At 49.1% G+C, this 13,190-nt stretch overlaps 1 protein-coding gene across 1 annotated transcript in view; it reads right to left on the bottom strand.

Annotated features, from left to right (window-relative positions):
* Positions 1–13,190, bottom strand: part of PTPN23 (protein tyrosine phosphatase non-receptor type 23) — a 599,643-nt gene that overhangs the window by 221,272 nt on the left and 365,181 nt on the right. The gene's annotated exons all lie outside the window — the stretch shown is intronic.

Here is a 13,190-nt window from a genome sequence, read left to right as displayed (position 1 = left end):
CGGCCTGCCAATCTTTGTCATACAGCTCCAGCCCGTCACCAGTCCAGGCTCCACGAAGCTGTACAAGAAGATCCGAGCTGTCATTGATGAGCTTTATATAAATGGCGGAGATGGTACTATCAGGGACATACCCATCAAGCACCCTGTCTTCCAAGGGAGAGGACTCTGGGATAGCGGTACCGATCGGGAAGACTGATTCAAGTGCATGACGAACCTGCAGATACCGGAAGTGCTCTCTATCGCCCAGTTTATACTCCTGTTGAAGTCCCATGAAGGATTTGATCCTATCCTTGACCCAGAGGTCTCCTACCCTACTAATGCCAATAAGATCCCATTTGTCAAATCCCTTCGTCGTCCAAAGACAGCCCAGTCTTTCCGCCGCATAAAGCGGAGTGGCTCTGGTCAGCCTGTCTGTCCATTACATGGCGGCAGTCGCAGCGCCCCACACTCGTACCTCAACCCAAGTGGGACCGGTGAGATTTTTCCCCGCCGATCTAGAGTAGAGCGCCCTATTGTAGTCCCCTCCCGGCAGCTGCCATTTATCCATCTCAAATGCCGGATTCGGGACCGGACCATACATTGCGTAGTTGATAGCACTCAGTTGCGACGCCCAATAGTACCGTTTTATATCGGGCAACGCTATACTGCCGTCGTACCAGGGCAAAGTCAATTTCGCCAGCGCAATGCGAGGTCGCCCACCCCATACCAGCTTTCTCTGGAGGCCCTCGATCTCCCGGAAATAACTAGCAGGCGCCAAGTCAAGCGTGTTTTGGAGGGCGTACAGAAATCGAGGGAGGGACATCATCTTAAACAGGGCCGCTCTCCCAACCGGGGACAGCGGCAAACCGCACCACGCTGTGACGTCGGACCGAAGCTGGCGGAGTGGCGGAAGCAGATTCCTCTCATACCGTATGGCTGAGTCCAAGGAAATATAAATCCCTAAGTATTTAAAGCTGTTGCGCGATACCGGTATTGGACAGACACGGGGCAACAGTGGCATTTCTGCAGTGAGCGGGTAAATGCAGGACTTAGACCAACTGATGGCCAAACCCGAGTTCCTCCCAAAGGAGCGTAACACGTCAAACAGCACTCCTGGTGACTTACAAGGGGAAGTAAGGTATAACAGAATATCATTGGCGTACAACGATATACGGTCCTTGAAGTCAGAGGTCCAACTAATGCCCTTATGCGACGGCTCCCACCTAAGCCACGCAGCAAGGGGCTCAAGAGCAAGCGCGAAGAGGAGCGGTGATAACGGACAGCCCTGTTGCGTGCCCCTTCCTAGGACGAAAGGCTCCGAGGCCCTACCATTGACAACCACTTGGGCCATTGGTTGTTCATAAAGAAGTCTGACCCAGCCAATAAAATTAGGACCAAAACCGAATTTTGCGAGGGCCGCCCACAAATACGGCCATTCTATCGCGTCGAAGGCCATCGAAGCATCTAATGAGATCAAAATGGCCGACTCACGAAGTGACCCCGCCCTTGCCAGTACACCATGAAGGCGGCGAAGATTGAGAGCCGTATTCCGATGAGGTATGAACCCGGACTGATCAGGGTGTATCAAATCACCGATAACCGTGATCAAACGATTCGCCAAGAGTTTCGCCAAAGTTTTGGGCTCGACGTTCAGAAGCGAGATCGGCCTATATGAAGAACATTGATCACGAGGCTTCCCATCTTTGTGAATGGCGACAATGGACGCCAATCTCTGATTCCGGGGAAGAACCCCGAGATCTCGCGATTCCTAAAACATTTGGCAAAGTTGTGGCGCCATCTTGTCTGGACACAATTTGTACAGCTCTATCGGGATACCATTCGGGCCGGAGGTCTTCCCTGAGCGAAGAGAGCGGATAGCAAGCGCTATTTCATCAGTAGAAAAATCCACCTCCATAAGCTCCCTATCTGACTCCGAAAGGCTAGGCAGCGCGATATCCCTGAGTAGCAAATGTGAATCCTCCTCCGGCCTGTCCGAGACCGGCGCGTAGACCTTCTGAAAGTGCTGTGCGAACACCGCGACTATCTCACCTGGGTCCACAACCCGCTCACCGTCCTCTCTTACCACAGCAGGCACCACACGATTTAACCTTTCTCTCTTATCCAGCCACGCAATCAACTTCCCGGCCTTATCACCAACATCATACAAACGCCCCTGCTGCTCACGACTCATCATCCTCGCCGCATCCGTCACCAGAGCTTTGTAATCGGCCTGCTTGAGGGCCAAAACATGCAAACCCTCGGGTGTGACCCCAGATTCCAGCTCTTCTTCCAGAGACGTGATTTCAGTCTCCAATCTCACCACTTCCTCATTCTTGCTTTTCCTCGCGCTAGCGATCAGGGAAAGGGCTTGACCCCGGACAACTGTCTTAAAGGCCTCCCACAGGGAAACCGAAGAGGACACAGACCCAACATTCTCCACAAAGTAGTGGTCCACACATTTAACCACCTCAGCCCTGGTTTTCAGATTGCGTAGGTGCCAGGGGTTAATTGGGGCAACCCGGCCCCCAGCTTCCAGTTGGACATCAATCGTGAGCCAGAGAGGAGAGTGATCTGAGATCCCCCGAGCAAGGTGTCGAATTTCCCTCACAGAGACCATCTGCACCGCTGGCACCAGGATATAATCAAGCCTCGAGAGACTACCACGTGCTCCCGAATGTAAGGTATATTGTGCCTGCCCAAGGTGCAGGTGCCTCCAGCAATCCACTAAACCCAGTGCATCCAGGAAGTTGCTCATCCATAACTGTGACCTCAAGAGCGTTTGGGGCGGGGGGGGGGGGGGGGGGGGGGGGGGTGACGATCCTCACTACCACAAACAACTGAGTTAAAATCCCCACCAACCACCAACAGGCCCAGAGGGAAGTTCAGCACCACTCTACCCAAATCAGAAAACGTGACGGACTGTAAACCCGGTGGGACATACACAGAAAGAACAGAGATCGTCTTCCCCTCCCAGCGACCCGTAATGGCCGCGTACCGGCCTCTATCATGTAACACAGTACCATCTATCTCCAAGGGGAGGGAACTCCTGACCAGGACACCCGCCCCCCTCGACCCAGTAGTGAATCCTGAATGTGCCACCAAACGGTATCCCCTTCTATTCAGTGCATGGCAAGCATTTCCTATCAGATGTGTCTCCTGCAATAACACTATATCAGGTGAAAGACGTTTCAGATACTGTAAAACAATCCCCCGCTGGATCCTATCGCCCAGACCATTGACATTCCAACTCAGCACCCGCAGCCCCCTACCCCCCATTCCAAGAACATGAGCTGTGCTCCCCCCATAGAGAAACAGGCACAGTGGTTAAAGCATGTAACGAAATAGAACCTCGGGATAAATCAAGACACGAAAAGCCCCCCCCCACCCCCAGAAAAACCCGTAAACCCCCCACCCTGCACCCCTGCGTTAGACCAGAGAGCCACCCCAACGTGCAGTGTGCCTGTCGCCCCATTAAACTAATCTACGAAAAGAGAGAAAAAGACGCCTTAAAGGAGGAAGAATCCCGAGCCCTCCCACCACCGGGTAATCAACAGGTCATGCACATAGTAATAGTCAAACCCCCGCTGCAAGTCCGTATAGGTGGCACGCCGGTAGGGACTCACTCCGCCCGTTCCTCCAGGCCACCTTCAGCTCCCATCGATTGTTCCTGTCGATCACGGTGTGCCGGCAAAGTATCGATCCAGTCACTGGCAACCTCCGGGCGATCAAAGAAGAGCACACGTTCCTCGTATTCGATCCTCAAGCGAGCCGGGAACAGCATGGCGTACTTTAGTCCCTTGTCGCTTACACGCCTTTTCACACCGGTGAAGCTCATGCGTTGTTTTTGCACCACTTGCGTAAAGTCTGGGTAAAAGCTGACCGACGCACTGTCAAATTTAGTGGGTCCATTGGTGCGTGATGCTTGCAGGATAGCGTCTCTGTCTCGAAAATTAAAAATCCTGGCAATTATAGGTCTTGGTGCGGCGCTCAGTTTAGGCCTACCACCTGGGACTCTGTGAGCACGGTCCACCGTAAAAAAGTTGCTGAGTCCCTTAGGCGCGAGATGATGCAGCACAAGATCCTCCACCAAAAGATCCGTGGAGAGCTCCGAGGAACTTTCCGGAACACCGATGATGCGGACGTTGTTGCGCCTAGCCCGGCTTTCAAAGTTGTCCAGCCCACGGGCTAACAAGTCATTTGATGATCGAAGATTACGAACCTCAGCCTGTAGATCAGAGACATCCGTCGTGAGGCTTGCGGTCTTAATGTCCAGCGACTTGACCCGCTCGTTGGTCTTAGCGTGGTCCGTTCTGATAAGGTCGACTTCAATCACAACCGTGTCTATCTTTGAAGCCAGGGTCTCATACTGCTGGCCCATCGAGGTCTTAACACCGGCAATGGCGCCCATGACATCCCGCAATGTCAAGTCTTCCATCACACGGGAGAGCCATCTCCAGTCTCATCCGAAACTTTACCCGCTCCACCAGGGGATCCCTTCGGGCGGGTGAAGCGATCAATAGTGTTGGATTGGGCGACACCCCCTCGGAATGCACCCCTGGTGGCTCTCTTCTCACTATCCGACCTGCCCGCCATGTTGGGCAGCGAGCCCAGTCGGGCCATTCAAGATCTGGTGAGAATGGCTCCCCGCAGAAAAGACCATTAAAGGCAGGGATGAGGGCGAAAGAAGAAGAGGTGCAGGGCCAGCAGCAGGGCAAGGCCATCAGTCCCAACAGGCAGCGAGTCACAGGAGATGATGACCAAAAACGAAACCTGAAAGTACCCCAGGGGCAACAGAAGGGTCCCAGTGACCGTTGTTGTTCAATTGCCACCTGGGTACTTCAGAGACTCGAGGCCGCGGAGATTCGTTGGTGTAGGCCACAAAGTTCCAAGATGCAGAGAGTCCGGTTCCCAGCGGCCAAATCAATTTACGAAAAGAGACATCATGCCAGCAGGGCGTCAGCTAATAGAACCCGTCGTCAAAATCAGGATATGTGGCAGGATAGATGCGGGAGGTGGAAAGGGTCTCAGGAGCCCTGTGCTCACGCGTCCATCTTGGATCCGCGCGTAGCTCCTCCCCCCCCTTTTTTTAATAATAAAAAAAAAAAAACACAGTTAAAAGTTGTTTACCACGGGTCAAAGAATGTAAGCAAGTCTGGGCAGACCGTATACTACGTACGGCCACTAAGAGGAAGGCTCCAAAAACTTCCTCCTCATGCACCACATTGAGAATAAAAAGCGGGAGACTGAGTAAACTATTGGGGGGTGCAGCTCAGTTTTCAATATTCTGTAGGCCTCGCTAAAGTGTCTTGTGCCCAGGTTCTTTCAGATTTGCACAAGCCAGCGCCTTCTGGGCGACCTATAGGAATCACATTGGAAGAAAACATGCACCTCTGTTTCATCCACTAAGCCACAAGCAGGGCATTCAATCATAACCTGTCCCCCCCATTTTTTAACATACGATCGTAGGGGGAGGCACCCATGCCTAAACTGTAGAAACAATTTTCTTGCCAACACTGGTTGGATACAATCCAGGATGGACTCTGCCTGGTAAGTAATTTTGATTGTAAGGAAATCATTTGTCAACCGTCCTAATGAGGAACTACGCATCATCTTGGACAGCCGGTATTCCCTATAGGCAGTCACCTGTGCGTTTCTACTTAATGATTGCGACATAGTTTGGGGGTCGTCCCACAGGTCAACTCGTCCCAGTTCCACACATAGCGCCTTAAGGTGTCTCAGCCAGGGTATCTTGCCCACCCCGTTCAGCCCCAATATCTCAGTTAGTTCCTCACTGTACGGGGCTAGCTCGGGAGTACTCCACAAGTGTCTCCAGAAGGTTAATGGCCTAAGTGCAGCATCCTCGGCAATGGGTCTGATTCCTAGGTCCATTCTCAACGGGCTCAATGGTGTGCTTTTGGGGAAGCTAAGAAGTTGTCTAATGAACGCGTTCTCAGTGCGTTCAAGGGATAGGAGTGCACAATGGCCCCAAATTTCTGCACCATATAACACAGCACTTCTTGCCTGTGCCCTGTAAGCTTCCATGGGTGCATAAACCTGCTTATGTGTTGCCCCCTTGAAGAATTTGTAGATGCCTCCCGACACCTGAGTGAGCTTCAAGTTGCCCTTATTGATCTGCGCTCCCCAGTCCATTCTCTCCGTCAGGGTAATGCGAAGGTAGTCGAACACCACCACTCTTTCAAGGGGTTGGCCCTCAGGGTTGGATTGCTGCGTGTGGTTTTGCCACCATTAAAGACCATGTATTTGGTCTTCTGGAGATTTATCTGCAGGCCCCGATGTTTGCAGAAGACGACAAAGTTGTCAAGCGTCCTCTGGATGCCCATTGGTGACTTAGCGAGCAACAAGGTGTTGTCTGCAAACATCAGGGCAGGGACACTACGCCCTGCCAGTTTGGGGGCATCAATGTTAGGGCCTTTATTGAGATCGTCTATAAGCCCATTAACAAATAGAGCTAAGAGTGTTGTGGCCAAGACACATCCCTGGCGGACTCCTCGCTTAACTGGGATTGGGTAGGTTGAATTGCCATATTTGCCATACCTGATTTGGGCATAATTGCCCTCATGCAGGCGGGCAAACAGGTGGCAAAGGTAATCCGGAACCCCCATCTCCAAGAGGATCGACCACAGCTTCTCTCTGGGGACCAGGTCGAACGCAGATTTCAGATCCACAAAGATTAGGTACAGAGTGCCACTCTCTATACTCACGGTCTTCCAGTGAATCATTTGTAATTTGAAAATCTGGTCGACTGTAGATACCCGTGCTCTAAACCCAGTTTGGAGAGGTGTTTAGATGTTGTTTTCCTCCATCCATCCATGTAAGCGCTCAAGGAAAACGGTGATGGATTAAACCCAGATCTGTTGACTGGGTGTGAGTGTTTGATTGGTTCAGATGCTCCGTCCATCACCACCCCCTTTTCTACCGCTTTGTTCGTCATAGTTGGCAGGGTATGCTCAGACGTGAGTCCCTTGGAGAATAAATTTTTAAAACGTGTATTGGCTATTCCATCAGGCTCTTCAAACAGATTTGCCCATAACGAAATAGGTCTAACCTATGTGGGTGACATCATTCGCCTTTCCCCTTTATTGTTATGGGGCAAAATATGGCTATCAGAGGACTTACAGCTTACCAGAGATATCCTCCGGGACTGCTTAGAACTGGCAAATATGAATCAGATCCCCTGGCTATCTTATGTAAAAGAAATGCTCCATAGAATAGGCTTGGGAGATATATTTGACAATCCCGAAAATATACAGGGAGATATCAAAACTGTAATTAAAACAAATTACTGGAAATCACCGCTTGCGAACTCCCTGGTTAGACCTTATGTTCCTAAGGCCACTTTGCAGCACCAGTTTTATCTAACCTTCACAAACCATGTGCAATGGCGATTTTATTTGACAAGGTTTAGGTTGCACACCCTGCACTTCCTTTATGCGTTTCCTAAACAGGGGGGCTGGTGCGAGAAACTGCCCCCCTGTCCTTGTAATAACAAAGACAGCCAAAGCACGATGCATATTGTTCTTTTCTGTTCTCTATACAAGGACCCGAGAATCAGGTTTATTAAGCCGATCCTCAAGGAAAAACAACCATGCCATTACAAAGAGGGTTATGATTATTTATTATCTTTGTCATCATCTGGTGTTTGTTGTGCAATGTTAAACTTTATACAAGTGTCACTCTTGATTAGAAAACGGTATGGCTAAATATGGCCCCAAGAAGCTGACCCTTTGATCATGTATATCGTATACTGTTGCATTGTGATTTTCTATTACTTATCTTACCTGCCCTCTAATATATACCCCGGTACGAAGAATTCATGAACCATCTGAATTAATTGAAAGTAAAACTATGGGCTTTATTTGTGATTATATTAACTAATGAATTTTATAGTGTTATAACTGTAAGACTCTCTTTAAAAATGAATTTTAAATTATGTTTGTAAATGTAATTGTTCAACTTTGAATCGAATAAAGTTTTTGAAACGAAACGAGTCCCTTGCTCACTTTGCCACTGGATTCAAACAAACTTGGCTGAAGACGGCTGTAATGCCAGAAACCGGTCCTAGGAAGCTTGTTTCCGGTTCAGGGAAGGCATGGCTTGGCAGTTCGGGCTGGACTGTTCCCATGAGGCACAGGGTCAGACTGATTTGCATATGGCCATGTCTGAACTGGGGTGGCAGAGTGGGCTAAAGAACAGTGATGGATTAAACCCAGATCTGTTGACTGGGTGTGAGTGTTTGATTGGTTCAGATCCTCCGTCCATCACCAACCTCTTTTGTACCGCGATGATTATTTACTAGGTAATGATCTAGAGATCTCAGCCTGGGCTGAGGTAGAAAAAGAGGCCCATTCCAAAATATTAGGCTTTTCTGAAAAAGGTAGGGGCTGCGAGGGCCACAGCCCCACCCCTGACAGATTTTAGTGTGGTGAAGCCTGGAACTATTGATCACTCCACTCAAACAGAGAGCATTGGGGAGGAAGAAAAGTCTCCCTCCACCAGACTATAGGTGAGGGTCAGCCTCTTCAGGGAACTGAACCTACCGCTTGTGCAGGAGCTGCCCCAGAGGTAGTCAGGCCTGGCCTGGCAGATTCCCTGATGGCATTGGACCCTTTAAAAGGTGGTACCCAGTCAGGAGCAGGTAACCTGCACTTGACTACCCTGCCTCAGTCATTCCAGGGCTGCAGAGGTCAGGGAGATCAGTGGACCCTACAGGGCTCCCTGTCTAGAGGAATCCCCCTTGAGCAGGTTAGGGGCACCCAGTCTAGTAGCCCTAGCCAGGTGAGAATTCCTCAACCCTCTGAGGGAACCCTTTTGCCATTGAATAGGGATCACCCCCAGATGGGTTCTGATGGGCAAAGGCAAACCTGGACCCAGTGGTCCCAAACCTACCATGTCCATCCAGTGTCCCAACCAAAGGGATCAAACCCCAAGCTGTAGGCAGCCAAAGGTTGACCCTTTGAGTCAAGTGTAACTCAGTCATGGAAAGAAAGGCATCGATGGTGACCAGTGATCTGAGGAAGCTGAGAGCAAACCTATTAGGTCCTCACTTACACACCCAGACACCTCACCAGCCTTTTACTTTACCAAAACACACCTCAGGTAGTAATGCCCCATGGTGGAGACCCTCTCATACCCTTAGGGTGAGGGATTGCTTAGTGGACCATAAGACAGGGGGTAACCATGCTAGTGCAGGTACTTCCTTATATGGCCACTTAGTCAATAAAGGCACACCTGGACAAGGTTAGCTCCATCTCCTCTGGTTGGGGGGGGGGGGTATGTAGGAAGGTGGAATCTGACTACATGGTTGCCCCCAATTTTTCCTGGTGTTTTGATGGTTTTTGACTTGGTTTTACTGGGATCCTGCTACTCAGGGCCCCAGCCTATCTGATTTCCTCTCTAAATTGATTTAATGTACATTAGGTACACTCCAGAATGGTTACTGGGTTACCCTTGAGTCCCTAGTATTTGGTACCTTAGGTACTAAGGGCATAGGTACACCAGAGGCCTACCAGGGGCTGAAGCATGTATTATGCCACCCCTGGGAAGCCTTCCAAAAGGGCACCACAGGTCTGCTACTGCAGCCTGGGTAAGGTGGTGCATGCACCCCTTACTAAGATATAGGTTACCTATATCTACCTTATATCACGGACACACATAAACCTATAAGTCACTCCTATGGCAGGCCTTAACAATCCTGAAGGCAGAGTGTTTGGTTTTGTGTGAGAGGGTGCACATGCGTGAGCATGACCCCTCTGCAGCTTTCAGAATCACTTCTCTGTAGATGTTCTGTGATGCAGCCAGACCATATACTCTTAAGTGCATTATAACCTCGTGGTTAATGCTAACTTTGGAATGGCTGCATGGAAACATGCCGTGTTCGGTGTCAAACACTTTGGAATCCTGCCCCGCCCCCCGCCACTACTGGTGGTGGGGGTAGAATTCCACCCTTCTAGAGGGAGAAGACATGTACACACTTTCTTAGCCGGTAATAGTTTTAAAGAGCCCTGGCATCACAAAATGGATGCCACAGCCACAAGGCTGACCTCCTCCTGCTGGACGAAACTCCGGCAGGGGAGGCTTGGACAATAGGTTTCCTGTCACAGGGAGGTGTAACCACCTCCCAGACAGGCTTTAGTGTATTGAGGCTGGGTTAGTGCAATCAGAGAATGATTTTCAGACAGTGCTAGGGCACACTTGGTGTCCCTGTGCATATGCCAGTTCAAACCGGTTGCAGGGGCACTCAGCCCCTGCTCTGGTCTGAAACTGGACAAAGGGAAAGGGGTGTAACCACCCCACCCTGGGTCCTCCCATAGGTAGGACCCTAGAGTAAGTCTAACCCCTAAACTTAGTATAAGTATAGGAACCCTGTCCTTAGGACTTTAGATTACACTGGATCAAACTCTGCAACTTACATCCTGGACCTTTGACATTCTATTTCGACTAGAAGATGGAAGAATCTCCCTTGGGGTCAAGAAGGGACTCCCCTGTTCAAACAGGCACCAAAGAATCATCTTGCCAGTCTGCATTTCCGAGGCTCCCACCGGAACCCGAAGATTGAGCGAGCGACACAGGACATAGACTTCCTGACATCTCTGCGGCCGACATGAGATCACAGCAAAGCTGAGACCTGTAGCCATCACGAGAGACGTGGAACTGGAATTCCTCGACACCGTGCACATTTGCAAGTGCATGCATTGGGGTACTTGTAATCCAAGCCCCGAGCACCATCTGCACCGAAGATTGTCGGCCTACACTTCACGAATGTTCCGTGGGCCCGCTTCTAGCATTTCCGCTTGAGGCTCCTTCGTGATCCCTCGTCCTTCGACTGGTGGGTCCCCACGAGGGCAACTCTTCTGTTTCTTGGGCTTTCCTGGTTGCTCCAGACGTGCCCTGACTCCCCTCCAAAGGGTGAGTTCCTCAGACCTTGCTGGTCTGCACCAAAGCCAATCTTTGCTTTCTGTGTGGGTTGCTGTTGCCAAGGCTTCTTGGGTACAATCCGGAAACCAACACCGCAGCACTCGACATCCTTCGTGGGATAGCTCGATTCCAGCTCCTGGTCGTCGTCGTCTCCTGGTCCTCGTGGCTGAAGAGTCCAGCTTCACCTTCTTCACCTCAAATCACCCAACATTGGTTGGCATCTTCTCCTCGCCTTCCTAGTCACTGGCTAGTGACCCAGACTCTGTCCACTCTGCTTTCAGGTTCTTCAGATCTCCGATTCATCCTTGCATCCACCCAGACACTTTCCACTCGGTCGCCTGCAACTCTTCTTCGCAGCTCGCCATAGGAAATGACGACGAAACAAGACACGAAAAGACACCTATGCACCCGGCTGGGTGAGGTAACACAAGTACTCTGGTGCTCCTGTGGGTCTTGATTCTCGAATTGTCTAGTTCTGAAAAGGTTTGTTCCTAGTCCAGTTCTAAGTGTCCTTAATCTGTAATTTTCCAACCGCGATTTTCCCCACAGAAGTTAATGGTGATTCACGGCTGCGTTTAGACACAGCACGAGTCCCCCGTGGGTCCCCTGTGTCACTACCTTGGGTGGTTCCTGGTGGCCCCAGCGGTTCTAAAGGCTCTAGGCCTTGTATCTATGTCAGTCGTGGTTCTTATACCACTTTCTTAGTATATGGTTTTTGACGCCCCTAGGGCTAATCATATATTGTGCTCATTTACTGTGTGCTAAATAAGTTTATGTTATGTACTTTTGCCTCATAAAGAGACTAGAGGAGTGTGTTTAGAATAAATACATATATTTTCTAAATATATATATACACCTGGTGTGGGTTTCCTTTCATTTGGGCATTACATGAAATTATAGACTGGTAAAAGAAGCTGTTTTACATTCCTTCAAGACTTAGCCTGAAGGCTGCTCTCCACAGCTACCACTAGGATAGCTTTCTATAAGGTTGTCTTTAACCTGCCATCAAAAAGGGGTCGTTTGGACTGGTGGAAGGTGCCCACTAGAATAGTGGACAGCATATGCCAGGCCAACTTCTCACAGAGCCTAACAAATGTTCATCTTTCATTTGCAAATTGCTTCATTCAGGTGTTAAGCTGGTACTAAGGAGGAGAAAGTTGCTGTGAGAGCTTGAATGTGTGTCAGAATGACAAAAGAGCGAAGCAGTACAGCTAGAGAATGTGCTATATTATGCTGCAACATTTGCCTTTTCTTGCCGCATAATAAATGCAACGGCTCTCACTTCCACAGTTCACCGGCCGCCACTGAGTGCAAGATCTATTACCAACATAAGGGTTTCATCACCTGCTGTAAAGGTGCAAAAGGTATACACTCTATTTGAAATGGAAATCAATGTTTCAAATGCCGTCACTATCTGTATTTGGCAGAAAAATATGTACAGATATATTCAGAAAAGAGCCAGAAGTACAATTAGTGCTTGTTGTTCCAGTTTCTAATAAGCATAAACCTGCAGAACGGATGTCGATTCTTCAGCCTTTTTCAAACAGCATGTTTCCCCAAGCCGCTTGCATTGCAGGTTGCATACATTTCCCCTGATGTTTCCTGTTATGGCAAGTCTACTGAATGAAGCATTTCAGAGTATAATACATTTCAGGCCAGCACTTCAATAACTTCAGTCTTATTTGCAAACCAAGCTATCTGAAAAGCCATTTATTTTTCTGCATCACTGCTCATAATGGCATTTGCTGAGTGTCCAAGAGTACAGGGTTGGCAAATGCCAAATGAATGCTCTTAGTCTAAAAGACTCTTCAGTTAACACATATAAATCCAATATACAATACAATACAATACAATTGCATATGTAGCCTTACGTCATCAGTAGAACAAAATCAAGAATTGGGTGCTTCCTCAGTGAGAAATTGCAAGTTAATATCTTTAGCTTGGGCCAAGGTGAAAAATGTACTTACCTTCGGTAAAACTTTTTCTGGCGGATACCTACTGCAGATTAATTAATTTACATACTCTCAGATGTTTCCTGCACTCTTAATCTGAGATAAAAACCGTCAAGGGCTTTAAGCAAGGGGACTGTGGTGTGTGTATTTGGTTATTGGGAACTTATTTTTTTGTTCTTAAAGTAGCAAACGTTTTATGTTCCTCTAGAATGTGAAAGAATGGTTTTTAAATCAAAATGCTTGGTCTAAAGGATTATGGTGAGCTGCTCTGGTAATAAAAGGCTAGCGTTGTAAAGGTGTATAAGTGGTCAAATGACTGATGTT

Source organism: Lissotriton vulgaris, chromosome 10 (genome assembly GCF_964263255.1).
Source record: "Lissotriton vulgaris chromosome 10, aLisVul1.2, whole genome shotgun sequence".
Taxonomy (NCBI): Eukaryota; Metazoa; Chordata; class Amphibia; order Caudata; family Salamandridae; genus Lissotriton; species Lissotriton vulgaris.
Note: the sequence above shows the minus strand (reverse complement) of the source record. Positions and strands in the feature narration are given on the sequence as shown.